This window comes from Diaphorina citri, unplaced genomic scaffold (genome assembly GCF_000475195.1).
Source record: "Diaphorina citri unplaced genomic scaffold, Diaci psyllid genome assembly version 1.1 scaffold57, whole genome shotgun sequence".
In the NCBI taxonomy this organism is placed as follows: domain Eukaryota; kingdom Metazoa; phylum Arthropoda; class Insecta; order Hemiptera; family Psyllidae; genus Diaphorina; species Diaphorina citri.
In genome coordinates, this window is record NW_007377494.1 from 375,380 (window position 1) to 391,880 (window position 16,501).

Genomic DNA, 16,501 nt, shown 5'->3' on the forward strand with positions numbered 1-16,501 from the left:
GTTTGCCATGATTTTTCCTCATTTTTCTCTGTGATTTTTCATACTACTTATTATTGTATTATGTATTTATTTAATTTGTTACTTGATTATTATTTGGAAGTTAATTGAACTTGTCTCGTATGTGAATTTTAATAATTCTGATGAGCCAACTGCTCTCTTAAAAGGTAATTTGGTTTGAAATTAAAGTTCAACAGAAGGAAATAAATAAGACGAATGAGTTCAATCTCTCTCAGAAACTACCTTGAAGTTAAATCTATATTTCAACGTATAAGAGTTAATTTTTCAAACGAAATTGCCGTCAAGTTAAAAGAAACAATTCCTCAAGACTTTCATTTTCTGAACTTCTTACCCGAGTGCTTTTTCGCCATGTCTATGTTGAAAATATGAAATTAATAATTCAAAACCTTTGAAATCTTCAAAAACTTTGTATGAATGTGATAGCAACTTCTTAGAAAACTCATTCGTGAAATCAATTTTATTCATCCATGCTTGTAAAGAAAAAGTTTTGAACCCATAACTTCACTGTCTTAATTTGGAATGAAAATATTATAAAACTCCAGATGATACCTAATATTGTATGTCAAAGTTCATGGAGTAACTTTTCATCATCTTAAAGTATGTCATTTCAATGTACATGTTTTGACGATGCGGCGTAAATTTTCAAATGTTGCTGTAAATTCTCCAACTAGCATACAAATTTCCACTTATTTTTATGTAGAATTTACAAAAGAGTCGTGGTAATAATAATAATAATAATAAGGTACCTAATTTTTCTTATCGCATTCTTTTTTTGACACTGTTCACCAAGTGAAGTCTGCATAGAAAGTTTACCTTCAGTTTTCACCAACAGACTAGGTATTTATTCTTTGTGATTGTTATCAATGCCTACTTTTCAGACTCCTGTGTAAATTCTACAAGTTGTGGAAATTTGAATTCTATTTTGAAAATTCCGTTAGGAGTCCTAGTGACGATCTTAGTAGTTTCTTATCGCATTCTTTTTTTGACACTGTTCACCAAGTGAAGTCTGCATAGAAAGTTTACCTTCGGTTTTCACCAACAGACTAGGTATTTATTCTTTGTGATTATTATCAATACCTACTCTTCAGACTCCTGTGTAAATTCTACAAGTTGTGGAAATTTGAATTCTATTTTGAAAATTCCGTTAGGAGTCCTAGTGACGATCTTAGTATGTTTGATTGCTATCAAATTACCATGTATTTCTTACTTTTATTTTATAATGTGTAATATGTATTGGGGAAAATATCCCTTAAAATTCCGTTTTCTTTTAATAGATACCTTCTTTTTTACTATTATTTTAACTTGTTTATTTACGTTTCATTAAAAATAATAGGTAATCAATTTAGCAATGTACTTTATAAATGTGAAAGTCCATGGTATTGTTGATTAATTAAAAATAAAACTTACAAGAGTATTTTATATTATATCTACATTAAAGTTGAGATGCATAGAGATATATTTCTGTGATAAAATATTAAATTATAATCTCAGATTAAGTTTCTTTAGTTATTTGCCAACCGTTAATGTTATTCTTTATTGCTGTTTTTTTTATTTTATTTTAATTTTTAATTTGTAAATAATAATAGTAACAATATTATTGAATAATTATAATTTTCTTTCAAAATTACCTGAACATCAAAATGGATAATTAATATAATCTGTAAATAATTTAAATATATACCTTTTTTATTTAATAATAATAGGTAGGTAATGAAGTTGGAACCTTTCAAATGATGTAGGTACCTTCCAAAACTTTGTTATACGACTAGTTGTTGTGATAACAGTAATGTAATTATCTATCCTTAGACACTTCTATCACTTCAGCACTCTTTAGTTTTAGACATCTTCTTCCCATCTCCAGTCTAATTGTGAATTACTTACTTACTGTGATTTTCATGGTTTTCTCATGCATTTTAAAATTAAAAAGACAAGACATACCTACTGTTTCAATTTAATATCTTAGGATAATAGAGAACTTGTGATTTTCATGGTTTTCTCATGCATTTTAAAATTAAAAAGACAAGACATACCTACTGTTTCAATTTAATATCTTAGGATAATAGAGAATTCATCCTAACACTAGAGAAAAGAGGCATTGAAAAATTGTTCAGGTAATTTTTAAAAGCTGAATTTACCGTCTCTGATATCTACCTCTTTAATCCTAGTAGGTAGGTAATGAAAAACTTTGAACATTGGTAATGAAATAGACAAGGCCCGATTTTCTTCTCAATGCCCAATCTAGAATTAAAGAGGTAGGTAATTTTGAATTGAAATTTGACTATTATTATACCTAGATATTATTCATGAAAGTTTATTGGTAATGAAATAGACAAGGCCCGATTTTCGTCTCAATGCCCAATCTAGAATTAAAGAGGTAGGTAATTTTGAATTGAAATTTGACTATTATTATACCTAGATATTATTCATGAAAGTTACCTATCAGTTTTTGAAAAATAGGATAAGAAAACGGTTTTGTATGTACCTACCTACCTTGTGAAACCAATACCTAAGTGACAATGAAATCAATATTAATTGTAGTCGAATATTATTCACAATTCAAAAAGTTCTCCTATTGCAGGAATGTGTTGAACGAATGTGTTTTTCAAAAACCAGGGGAAAATAAGTCGTACCTAAATGACGTTTTTGGTTTGCCAACACTCACACTTAACTTACACTTTTTTATAGGACTTAAAGTTGGCACGTACCTTACTGTTTGGTATTGGACGTTTCGGGTCTGAATTTCAGACCCGTCTTCCTACTTATTACCTATAGTACATATTTTCCTCATTCTAAATTTAACACACAGCTAAGGCTTTAAGTTTAAAAATACGTAAAGTTCAAACTATTTTCATCTTTAGAACAAACGTTAAATTCTTTTATTGTTGTTTTCTTTAGTTTTCGAGTTACCCTGAATATTAAAGTTTTGTGTGGGAGTCATCTGAAAATCCATGTTTTTTGCATTCTTAAAATATCGAGAGAGAAAATCAAAAACCATCAGCTAACTTCATTTAGGCCATTTTATTTATCTGTATAAGTAACGTATAGGTATAATATGTAAATGAAATCTTCTGCAAATTGTTATTTCCATAAATTATTATTTATTTATCTATTTGTTTGTAGAGTTTCTATCCTCATTGAACACCTACGATTGATTATTCTTGTGATTTTCGATTGTAAAAAAAATCATTGTATTCCAGTAACAAAAGATTGGTTGCCTACACATAAATTGTGAAACGTGTTGGCACAATATGGTTAAATACAACACTCATACATGACTTATTTTTGAAATAAGTCATGTATGAGTGAATTAAAATAACAAAATGTTCTTTTTTGTGGACATTTTAAAGAATTCACAAGTTATAAGGTAAGCCTAAGGCACAAAATTCATAAATGTAGATAAGAGTAGGGGATGCTTCCAAAACGCGAAAACCAAAGTATATACTAGGCCGGCATTCTGTAGTTCCTATCCTTATAGGTTTGAGGATACATTATTGCATGCTTTTTTCTTCCTTTGATTTTTGACTTTTCCTTTTCAAAATAAAAGGCTGTGATTGGTAAAAAGAGTCAAACTTGATCGGTAGTCTCTATTCAGTTCCAAAATCACTCCCATTATTTTGACCATTAGAAAAATCAAAATAACGAAGTACGGCATAAAAACCTAATGTGCATCCTTATTCAATCTTGTTGCGATAGTACAAGTACGTTTTTGATGAACGCCTGTAGATTACGAATTCATTTTGTAGGTAATCTGGAAAATGTCTTTCCAAATAAATTTTGTCCCATGAATGAGGATGAGGCGTAAATGAAAAAAGAAATTTTCAATCAGCGCTAATGGGTTCGTTTCAATGTTTTCGTATCGGGACGATGAATAGGAAATCATCTTGCTTCACAGAACAAGAGCTATGGTTCAATCAGCGCTAATGGGTTCGTTTCAATGTTTTCGTATCGGGACGATGAATAGGAAATCATCTTGCTTCACAGAAGAAGAGCTATGTTATTATCACATTAAACGTAGGAGGGAGAACCGTACCTACCTTATACTAATTCAATCAAAAGTTCATGTCATTATCGTATGAAAAAATTGTCAAGTTTCAAATAACTTGTATACCTGTTTACTTGTTTTTCGGTAAACATATTTGGAACTGGCAAAAACATGAAAACTTCTTTCCAACGAAGTTATTTTCAGACAATTTTTCCGTGTCAGCTGTTTCGATTTTGCGAATCAAATTAAATGATTGTAGCTCATAACGATATTTCTTGTAAACAAATTATTGAAATTATTCGAAAACATTCCCTCTTTTTGATGCGTTTTTTGACAAGTTAGTGTACTTGTATCGAGTTTCTGGAAAAGATAAGAATCATTGAAATGGATTTCACGTAGCGCACAAAATATAGTTTCAAGTTGGAGGAAATATTATCCGAGACGGAAAGCTAGTAAAAATAGAATTGTTTTCATTTCGAAACGAAATTGTGAAAGCTTTACCTTAGCATCCTCTGGAGATTTTCGCATGTCCTTATTTTTTTCCTTCCCATTAAGCTGACGCTCTAGATGTGTAAACAACCAAACTTTTGCTTGGAATTTAGAATTTCAAATTATTTTCTCATCAATGATAAACGTTGGCCAAATTTGATTTCAACTAAACAAATAAGATGACACCCACATGGGTAGGTACCTTCTTTGTAGATAAATATTCAAGAAAATGAGAGGTGTATTTGAGTTACTGAGACAATAATAATTAGGTACTTTGAATTGAAACACGAACCTGAAACGGAGCAAAAATGACAAATGGGGAAAATAGATGGGAAATTTATGAAGCAATGGGACCTATGTCAAATGGCGTCAGTAAGTTTCTATCAGGTACCTAGCTATCAGTTGAGTTTTTTCCCCTGAATTACTAGGTAAAAGAGCCTATGATATTTTAAGGACGATAGGTACGTAGAGTCAATGATTTATAAGAGTAACAATGTACACAGGTACCTATCATTGTTATTGTATGAGTAGAACAAAAAAATAAAAGTAAGAATAGAAATTCAAGATATTATGCATTTATCAGAAAATAAAGAGAATGAAAATATACAAAAGCAGAGATTTTTTTCCTTTTTGTTCGAATAAGGAGGAAAGAAAGGTTTTAAAATGTTCCCACATTTTCATAAGTTCAGGAGTAAGTTTCCTCTCTTGAAAAAAAAAAACCTTTTTCTAACAATGACGTCATCCATTCACAGGATGAAATCCATCCGACTTGCGAATTTAATAAACAAAATCTCTGTGAGAAAACCCACTAGATTTAAAATGCGTCTGTTATGGGCTGGGATTTTTTTTTTTTTTTTTTTTACACCCCTTACGCAGCCTTGCTTCCAGTTTGTACCTACAGGGATTAATTCTGTTTTGACGTTAGGAAAAAAATCCCAGATTAAAAACATTTTATCCGAATATTCCATGAAAAATTAATTTCAGATTTGTGTTGAAAAAAAGTTAGAGTCGGTAATTTTAAAATGCTTCTAAAGTAGAGAAGAAAGCTCCTTTAAAAAGGACAGCAACCTTTCTCGAAAGCATAAAATGTGTACATTGATATATTTTTTCTGAGTTTTCAGTCTAATATCTCTGTTACCTATTTATTGTTCCTAGCAGTAGTTGCCAATATTAATTAAACTAAACAAATAACTTCCTTTCTTCAATATTACAGGAAGGAGAAAGCTTTTTACTTTGATTTTAATAAATTTGAATTATATAAGTACATTTATATAAATTCGTAAAATCATACATAAAAACTTATTGTTAATTTATTTATAATTACATTATTATTGAGTACGTTGCACCAAATATTTTTATTCTGAATAATTGGCAAGTTAGTGTACTTGTATCGAGTTTCTGGAAAAGATAAGAATCATTAAAATGGATTTCACGTAGCGCACAAAATATAGTTTCAAGTTGGAGGAAATATTATCCGAGACGGAAAGCTAGTAAAAATAGAATTGTTTTACTCCCACAAATATTTGTGTTCCAAGTTGAAGAGGTACGTGATTGTAATAAAAGAGCCAAGCTGTTACTTACTTTCTGTCGCCTAATATACAATACCTACATGTGAGATTCCCAAAACACACATTTGTAAAAGGCTTTGAAACAAAGAGAGCAGGAGAAAAAGAAAGGGAGAATCAAAGTAAAAGCCCAGAGGAAGAGAGAGACAAAGAGGGGAGAGAGAGCATGAAAGGTATAGAGAAATTGTTCAAAAGTTGCCTTTTTGACTGTACAAGGTACCATTTTCAGTACTGCTTATATTTTTACTTCCTTTTACAATTTTTTTCTTCTTTTCCTCTATAACTCTCTCCCTCTTTTTCTCGTTGATGCTACGTATTCAGATTGACCCAGTAGTTTTGGTGTCTCCACTAATCCTTCATATTCAGAGCATCCTCTCAAATGTTTTTCAAACAATGTCATAATTTTTCTGTTTTGTAGTCGCAACAAACTGAAAATAAAATTCACATTAGTTAAAAAAAAAAGTTTGAATGATTAGAAGATCAGGTGAGAGTGGCTAAAATTTAATTACAACATACATTTGCTTTTATGCTCAAGACACTTCAAGAGATAAGGCAAAAAATAGTGGAGACGCCAAAATTACTAGAAAACCTTGGTAAATTTAATGCGTAGTACAGTAACGATCTGAGACAGGGGGAAGGAGAGAGAGAAGTGAAAACAGAGCTATAGAAGAATATCTAGACAAATTTGTTGAATAAAATAGAAATTAATTTTTTTTCTGGTGTGTATTTGCAGTTTCGCATAAAATCTCGGATTCAACTTTCAACTAGGTTAACTGTTTTGAAAAATGAAAAAAGTAAAACTTCTGAGAAAGTAGGATTTTTTTTCTCTCTGAAAACTTGGTATAAAATTCCTAATCCAAAGTCCTAAATGACTGCATTCATCTTTAATTTTGCCTATGAATAAATTTTTATCAACTGTTATTTACAGTCTCTTTTAAAAAATCAAATCAAATGTTATTTACTACCAGTAAAGAACTCAGAAAAGACAAATCACTTGAAAAGGACTATCACAACAGTTTTGAATGACGATTCGTTTTCCTCTCTTTACATTTACAAATTTAATTTATCAATGAATGTGCACAGGATGAGCTTTCAGTTGTATTATGTAGGACTAATAAGTCTCTCTAGTTCAGAGTACCCTCGTCAGACATACCTACTCGTAAATAGACAAAACACGACGCAATGTTGAAAGTTCTTCTTCCGAGCCGTAGGACATAATACGATGTCTTAGTTTTATCTTGATTGTATTCACCATTTTAAGAACAGAATGCCATAGTAGATAAATTTGTTTACTGTGAAGAACAAATTCAATTTTCCGAGGAGAAGAGATGTAAAATTAAGTTTATTGGTTTTATCTTGATTGTATTCACCTTTTTAGAACAGAATGCCATAGTAGATAAATTTGTTTACTGTGAAGAACAAATTCAATTTTCCGAGGAGAAGAGATGTAAAATTAAGTTTATTTGTAACAAATTTCAAAGTAAAAAGCTTTCTATGAATTTCATCTTTTCACGTAAAATATTGGATTTCATTTACTTAGCAGGCGATACATTTCGTCAATCTAACCTGAATTTGCTTCTACACCTTCAGGATAGTGATAAGAATAGTATCTGGAGTCGACTTTTAATACCAAGTAGATGAGTTTTATGCCCGAGGTATTTATCACTACCTAACCTTTTTAGAGCTATGAATATAGCCTTCACCGCATAATAACAGAGGCAAGGTAAGATACATCATGGGTAATATGAATGAGTTAAATATTTTTACACCTATCAATAACAAAATGACAACTAATAGTTACATTTTTCTTAAATGTTGCTATAATACTAGATGTTTGTTGAGGGATTTTCAGTACAGCTTCGGTTGTTAACTCACTCGCAAAATGTTGTTTTCATCAGTAGTATCCCCTACATGTTGTAGTGTATCTTCATTCCTTTGTAGGATTCTAGGAGACTTGTTTTATTTTACAGCACGAGTTTTGTAAATGTCATCTCTCTTGCTATTCTCAAGCAAGTTGTAGGAAATCCAAATCCTTTTGTAATCCAAGTAGCTGCCACTTACCGAGCTATTAATATTAGTTAGATTAAATGTATTCATAGATGAATTTGAATAAGATTTTAAAGTAGTCTGGAAATTATTTTTAGCATCAGAATTTTATTAATTTTATTACAAAGGTATCAGGTTTTGAAGTAGTTGTATCGAATTTCAATTAATTGAAAAATAAAGGAAGCGCAAGTACCTAGAACCTAGAGCAAGTAATAATAAATCCTCAAAGTGTCAGGATGAAGGAAGGTGAAACACAACAGGTAAATGGGTGAAAAATTATTATAAACACTTCCAACTCTACCTTTCATGACGATTATTTTTCCTTTTCACGAATAGCAACAGGTATGAAATAGGTACTGATATCTAAAATGAATTATGAATACTTCTTAAAAAGAATCTAAAGAATAAATACATTATATTCAAATAAATAAATAGCTCTACGTTCTATACAAGATCAATTTCTAGTAGACTGCTCACAGCTCAATGGCATTTCACAATCATGTTCTTACATATGTGCTGTACTGTACATAATTATACATACAGGTACCTAGCACATCTGTTGATTCACTTCAACATTGATTAATAACTAAATAGGTTTCTACTTTATCTACGTACCTAATTCAATAGGTACTTGCTGTCAGCAGAAATCCTAGGATTTAGAAAGGAATAGTAATCCCAAGAACAGCTAACAAATTATGCAATCCCACTACAACACATTCGAATAGCTCCCAGCTACCTACGCAGTTTCCTTAATATCTACCCTTTTCTCGTTTTCATTTCTTCTTCAATCACAAAAATGTCAATATTATGTTTTGTTCAAATTTTATGCCTTTCCATATTCATTCCTAGCAAACACCTTCTTTTCAATTTGGGAAATCTTTGTTTGCTCTCTTATCTTCCTCTCTTTACGTTTATTTGTTTTCGGAGTTTCATTCGTTTCTAATTTTTAATCCCATTTCACATGATGATTTCTCTTTCAACCCGCATCCCGTATGGAAAAATTCGCCTCTGTATCAAATTTACTCTTTTTTTTCTTCTGAAGATAAGAATAATTACATAATTAGTGTACGTAGTAATTCACTTTTTCGACAAAATTAGGTGAATAAACATGAAAGATGTATGTTCTCTCAAAATATAGAATCGTAACTTGAGAACAAAAGATACATGATAAAGTAATCTGAGCACGTAGTGACTACACGTAAAACTCTAGTCAATTTTTATTTTGCACTTTAATTTTCATTTTAAAATGAACAGTAATTTTATACACAGAATACAAGTTTCCTTGCAAGGTAACGTAGGCGTGTTTTTTCCTTCCACTTCATATATAACATATATGTATAAAACGACATTATTATCTTTTTAGACGGGTCGTCCCCATGGAGTTTTCTTGAATTATATTGCACGCCCACAGCCACCCACTATAACATATGTATAAAACGACATTATTATCTTTTTAGACGGGTCGTCCCCATGGAGTTTTCTTGAATTATATTGCACGCCCACAGCCACCCACTTTTCTGTCTACCTAACTGGAAGTCGAGGAAATTGATGAGAGAAGATAAAATTACTCGGAGTGATAATAATTATTTCTGATTCGTGACCACAAGATCAAGTTTTGGAAAAAAGGCTTGCTTATACTGCTCGCATAGGACTGAAAAGTCCTTTTGCTCCTGATGTAGGGCTACTACTATTATTGTGGTTAATTCTCAAACCATGCTGAAGATGAAATTCCTTACCTCGGTTGGAATTGAACCGACATCGATATCTTCCTGATTACCTGTTGGCAATTGGACATTAAGCCACCGAGGCAGGCCAAAAATAAAGGCTTGCTTATACTGCTCGCATAGGACTGAAAAGTCCCTTTGCTCCTGATGTAGGGCTACTACTATTATTGTGGTTAATTCTCAAACCATGCTGAAGATGAAATTCCGTACCTCGGTTGGAATTGAACCGACATCGATATCTTCCTGATTACCTGTTGGCAATTGGACATTAAGCCACCGAGGCAGGCCAAAAATAGAGAGAATTATCTAATATAAAAACTGGTGGAATGAACTTTTCTTTATCACTTAGGTATTCTCAATCAATAATGGCATCTTCCCTACACATGGAAAGGTTTAAATATTGATACATATTCTTTAACAAATCCCTCCACAGTTCTCTTTCCAATCCAAATCAGCATTGAAATATTGAGATATACAAAGCCCCTACTCTCAAACAGGAAGAAAATATTTTTAAACCCAAGTTTAGTACCTATTCCCTTCGGACAAAAATTCATCTTCTAATACGAACGGATATGTCTAAAAGTAGATAGGTACAACGAATGGTTATACGCACATGGGATCTTGCATACTTAACATGTGAAATATTTGTCATAATATGTGCTCTTATGAAATATGGTAGGTACAACGAATGGTTATACGCACATGGGATCTTGCATACTTAACATGTGAAATATTTGTCATAATATGTGCTCTTATGAAATATGTATAAGACTTCGACATTTTGTTAAAAAAGTAAAAAAACTTCATGTAGGATGATGTAGGTAAGCATCAGGTTAAGTAATACATAATATATACGTACTTCGCTTATATTATAATAAACACGTATGTAGCATACTCTACCTTTTTCTTGTCTCTGTATCTAGCTCCTAATTTTCTATTCTTATCTTTATTTGACTTCCAACAAGTTTTTCGAACTGTTTTCAAAATGTCAATACTTCTATTTGCTCATTTTGGCTTTGAATTCATTTTATTCTTCACTGATCCACGTTCCTACCCAGCACAAAAAAGTAATAGAGCAAGTAATAATAGAATGACATCATCATTATAAACAGGTTTGAAGAAATACAAAAGTTCCCTCATTTGTATTGTTACTTTTTCTCTTGACTAATCAAATTCAACATTCTTTGCATATTCGTTTGATTTCACTGATCCACGTTCCTACCCAGCACAAAAAAGTAATAGAGCAAGTAATAATAGAATGACATCATCATTATAAACAAGTTTGAAGAAATACAAAAGTTCCCTCATTTGTATTGTTACTTTTTCTCTTGACTAATCAAATTCAACATTCTTTGCATATTCGTTTGAACTTTGAAAATGCTATTTTAATTAAGTTGTAGGAAATAAATCATGCCTAATGCTACCTACGTTCACATCATAGCTCGTCTTATCAGGTCGAACTTAATCAAAACCGCTATCACTTCCTCCATTGATACCCCTTATCAGTTTTATTAGAAAAACCGTGAATAATTGCACACTTTATTTATTAATATTATCTATGTATAATTTATTTTATATAATAAAACTATTGTCATTAAAAATTTAGAAGTTTTCATTCCGTTTAAAGTTCATTTTCAGAGAATGCTTTCCTTTCACACGAATGTTTGAACGGTCAATGATGATGGTCAGCAGGCAGCTGAGGCAGTCATGTTTTAACATTATTTTGACATTCCTTTCTGAAATACATCGAGTTTTAACTCAAGAAAATGCATTCCTCGAGCTTTCATAAGAATGAACTAACTTTCCAAGAAGATTATAGTACAATAATAGTTGTGACTGGACTAACTATCAAGGTAAGTGATAGTTTGTTTCTACCTGAAATACATCGAGTTTTAACTCAAGAAAATGCATTCCTCTTTCGTAAGAATGAACTAACTTTCCAAGAAGATTATAGTACAATAATAGTTGTGACTGGACTAACTATCAAGGTAAGTGATAGTTTGTTTCTACAGAAAATATTATGACTTAACTACTACCTATTTTATTTATTTTCCATTATTCTACTTTTCCAATTTCGATGGAAACCCAAAAGCTGTTCTCACCTTCTTTCAAATGTTACTAGGTATCTATTCCTCGAATCCCCATCAAGTATTGAATTTAGTACTTAATGTATGCCACATTGCATAGTTAAAGAAATGTTGGGCTTTCATACAAATTGGAATTTCCCATATTGGGATTATAATAAAAAATCCACTGGAACTCGGTAGTTGGGTAGAATACACTATGCGATGAATGCGTGATGGTATATTTATTTCCCTTTACAAGTAAATTACCACCTCGTACAAAAATTACCTATCTAATAAAATACAAGACAGTAAAATACGTAAGCATGAGCAACAAAGAGGAATGAAATTCAATTTTCGGGTTTCCAGAAAGAATATATTTTCCTTTTTTTTCCGTTTGGAATTTACATTTTCAATAGATATCGAGTGAATTACCTTCTTCTTCTTCTTCATCATCATTTTCTTCTTCCTCCCTAGTCTTGGTGTTTGTTCAGCGATAACTAATCTTCATTCAGAATAAAAAATAAGAATTTACATTTTCAATAGATATCGAGTGAATTACCTTCTTCTTCTTCATCATCATTTTCTTCTTCCTCCCTAGTCTTGGTGTTTGTTCAGCGATAACTAATCTTCATTCAGAATAAAAAATAAAACTAAATAAAATAATAATAATGATAATAATAAAACATGTATTACAAGATAAAATAGATCACCTTTATTATATTTTGTTAGTTTAAAATGGTATTTCTCGTATTTTTGATTAATAAAAAATTGGTTTGCGAGTCTAACCAAATTGTGACCATTGCAGCGACCTAAAATTGGAAGCATAAAACAAATAATAGGTTAGGTATACCCTAATCTTCCTAACCCGATGTGATGAGTAGGTATAATATTCTAAATTTATATCGTGACGTTATGCTCAGGATGAAATTTCCCTCTCCAAATACCATAAAAAAAGGTGAGATACTAAAAACCTCTCTGAATAATTAATGATCTCGTTGCCCATGTGTATGTGTGTGTGTGTGTGTGTGTGTGTGTGTTTTTTTTTCTTTTGCCTACTGAGTCTTAATTAAAAACGGTTTCGTTTATCAGAACACACCCTCTGCCTGCCTACAAGAAATGTGATTACAGTTATGAATTATTATTTTCCTTTTGATTTATATGCGTGGGGTTTGCTAGATTTTAGAACACACTTAATCTAGATGAGGACGGATATACAACAATATACGAGGTACATAACATATCCAGACATACGCCACATAAATTCCTGCAAATGCCACGCTTTTTCCATTTAGGTAAATAAGAGCTTCAGAGAGCTATTTACAGGAAACATTACTTCGAGTTCTACAGAAATATTTTGAGCTATACCAGAGGTTTATTTTGAGTTACTTCGACCTTTTTTTCTCCTCTCGGTACGTAGTCAGTTTTATTGTATTATACATACATATATAACAAGTAAAGGGACTTTTCAGGGACTTTAAATAAGCACTATTATTATATTGACTTAGACTTTTTTTCATTGTAACGGGTTGGGTTTTTGTCGCCATCGACAAAAACCCAACCATGTTTTTGGGTTTTCGACGTACCTATTTGTATGAAATCCACGATTCTCTAATACTCATAAAAATACTCTTGGTGTAAGAATCTTCGAATAGGCATTTTAAAACAATAAAATGGTGTTCTCGAGAACTAGAACTTATCCCTATCTCAAAGTACTCTCAGTACCTATAAAGGCGAGCGAAACCCAACTATCATATAAAACGAGGCTGTGGATATTACAACAAACTATTTTATTTGCGCTCACTTTATCCTGGGTTTTATCGTCTTCAAGTTTTTATGACAAAAAGGATAGAACTCAAGTTAAACAAGACTTTACCGTAAAGTTAAACGCAATGTCGTCACAAACCCGAATAAAGAAATACGTAAGGAATTCCATGACAGTTCAAAACAGATAGATTTTAAAGCGTCTTATACTTTGAACAGTTTATTTTACACCGTTTTTACGTGTACCCTTTTCACAAGAAGCAGAGGTGGAAGATGTACATAAGACAACGTTAAACTTACAGGATGTCAACAACTTCAACAAACAGATAGATTTTAAAGCGTCTTGTACTTTGAACAGTTTATTTTACACCGGTTTTACGTGTACCCTTTTCACAAGAAGCAGAGGTGGAAGATGTACATAAGACAACGTTAAACTTACAGGATGTCAACAACTTCAACAATGAGTATATGAGACCTGGGTAGCCTAGGTATGAGAAAATACACGGGCAGAACTGAAAGAAAATCCTCGCTGTCATACAAATGGGTTAAAGTCGAGTTTCCCGTGAACTTTAATACATCTTACGTATAATAGCAAGAAGCTTAGAAAATTCCCCAAACCTTCAGTTAATATGAAATGAGAGTTTCTCATTTGTTCACTCCCAAGTTTATGTTTGGGTTAATTTAGCGGTTAGGAATGTTAGGATTCAAACTTGTAAAGACTATAAAGTTTCGTGTTTGTTCAAATACTCGTAACACAGATTTCAATGAATGTAATACAGGACTTTTCCGACCCGTTCAAATTTCATGTTCCTCAGTTAGGAGAACTCTTAATGAATATAGCAATTAGTTTAAGTCTAGAAAGTACACGATCCTGGTGGCCTTATTAGTTAGCTAAGATAAAATAACAAATAACCTTCATCTATAATAATAAATCCTGGTGAATGTGAAGATAACTCAAATCCCTATACATTGGAACTGAATCATATCATGACCCGCATATAAACAACGTTCATCGGAAAATCTATTCTATCCTACCTTTAAGATGCAGACCCTTGGGAATAAAAAATGAGAATAATTTAAAAATAAGCCAGCATCTATGTTTAGACTTTTCATTTCTATGCAAATGGGTAGGTATACAATTTTACAAAATTGGAAAGCTGTCAAAAGTTGCTTTTCCTTTTCACGAGCTAGAAATAAACCGTACAGGAAAGAAATGAGGAGCCTGTGGAAGAAAAATCTTTAAAATATCATATTCTTTCTTCTGAGAGGTGCATTACATACGAGTACATATAATATTATGAGAGTGTTCTCAAAAGAAGCACTTTTCCTAGTAAACTAGAGAAAAGAAAGTAAAAATTCAGTCCCCGGTACGAGTACATATAATATTATGAGAGTGTTCTCAAAAGAAGCACTTTTCCTAGTAAACTAGAGAAAAGAAAGTAAAAATTCAGTCCCCACCTACCTATCTAGTTATCCACCTAGTTGTGCATTCCATTATAATAAGAAGGAAACTTGACACTAAGTGGTAGGCACTTGTTGAGCCCCATCTAATTAAATCTACAGAATTTGATCTCCGGGGTTGAAAGTCTTGAAAGATGAGATTTCTTTGTAAAATGAGCCTATGAAAGTTTATATTTGAGGAAGTCTGTCAAAGAAGGACCATTTTTCAATAGAAGGACGGAAAATGGTCCTTCTTTCATAGACCTTGTTCGTTAGGTCGAAGGCTGATGGTGCAGTTCTATGGAAGACTGAACAATGTGATAAGAAAATGGGATACTCAGAAGGTAAGTAATAATACAAAGGTACGTAAACACAAAAGAACAACATAAAGAAATTAAGGGAAGAAAAACCGTTCAGCAGGGAGAATTTCAAAAGTTCCTTCGCCGGGACGTTGGGAGAAGTTGAAAATATGAAAACATTATTAAACTTCGCTCTAATGCAAACGGGAAATTACTACCTTTTATTAGAAAATATTTTACCGGGGAAAAAATAAACGGAGAGCGAAGAAGAGGGGATAAAAATTTCACAATTTATTTTATTTGGAGATCCTATTCCAATTTTATCAGCATCAGCAGTGCGATAAGAAATAGGGCACCCATATCGAGGAATAGGGAATATAATTATGTACATTCCACTGAATTTCTTGTTGGATTATTTTAATCTTAAAACGGCAAATTAGTTTTACATCATAATTTCTATTATCTTTGTCATCTTCACAAATTATTAGATTTGAAAAAGAAAAACCTATTAAGTTCTTCGATTTTCTGTTGTGTGTTTCTTCTTCTTAGCTTTTTACAAATTCAATATTTCCATTGAATGCCCTATAAGTAGCATCGGTGGAAGTAAAACCATAGACTTATCTTTATTAACGAATGGGCTGTAGTGTAAAGGGGTAATCTCGAGGTAGCAGAGATGTAGCTTGGGGGTAAAACTTAATATTTTCTCCCTTACACCCACAAACGTCTAAAGTAAAAGCCTTAATCTCCAATCTCTACAGGAGTGTATCTCTTATACTATTTATGAAGAAGAGTGCTTGCAACACATGTACGCAAGGGTTGAGATCATCTTCCTTATCTTGAATATATTCAAGGAGCAAGTTAAGTCCCCTGCTATATTATCTACACTGTCAACACTTACAAATTCCAAATAATCTTTGGAGTAGGTGGCTATTTGCCGACGTATAATATGCCCGAAATCGAAAGAAAAGGTTGAACTTCTCCGAAGGGGAAGGAAATTCAAGGCCCTATTTCTTAGTGAATTTACATTATTATTAGCTGTTATTATCTCTTAGAAGTTATCAAATTAACTTGGGAGAGTTTTATGTTCGTATAATTATTGCAAAAAAGCCAT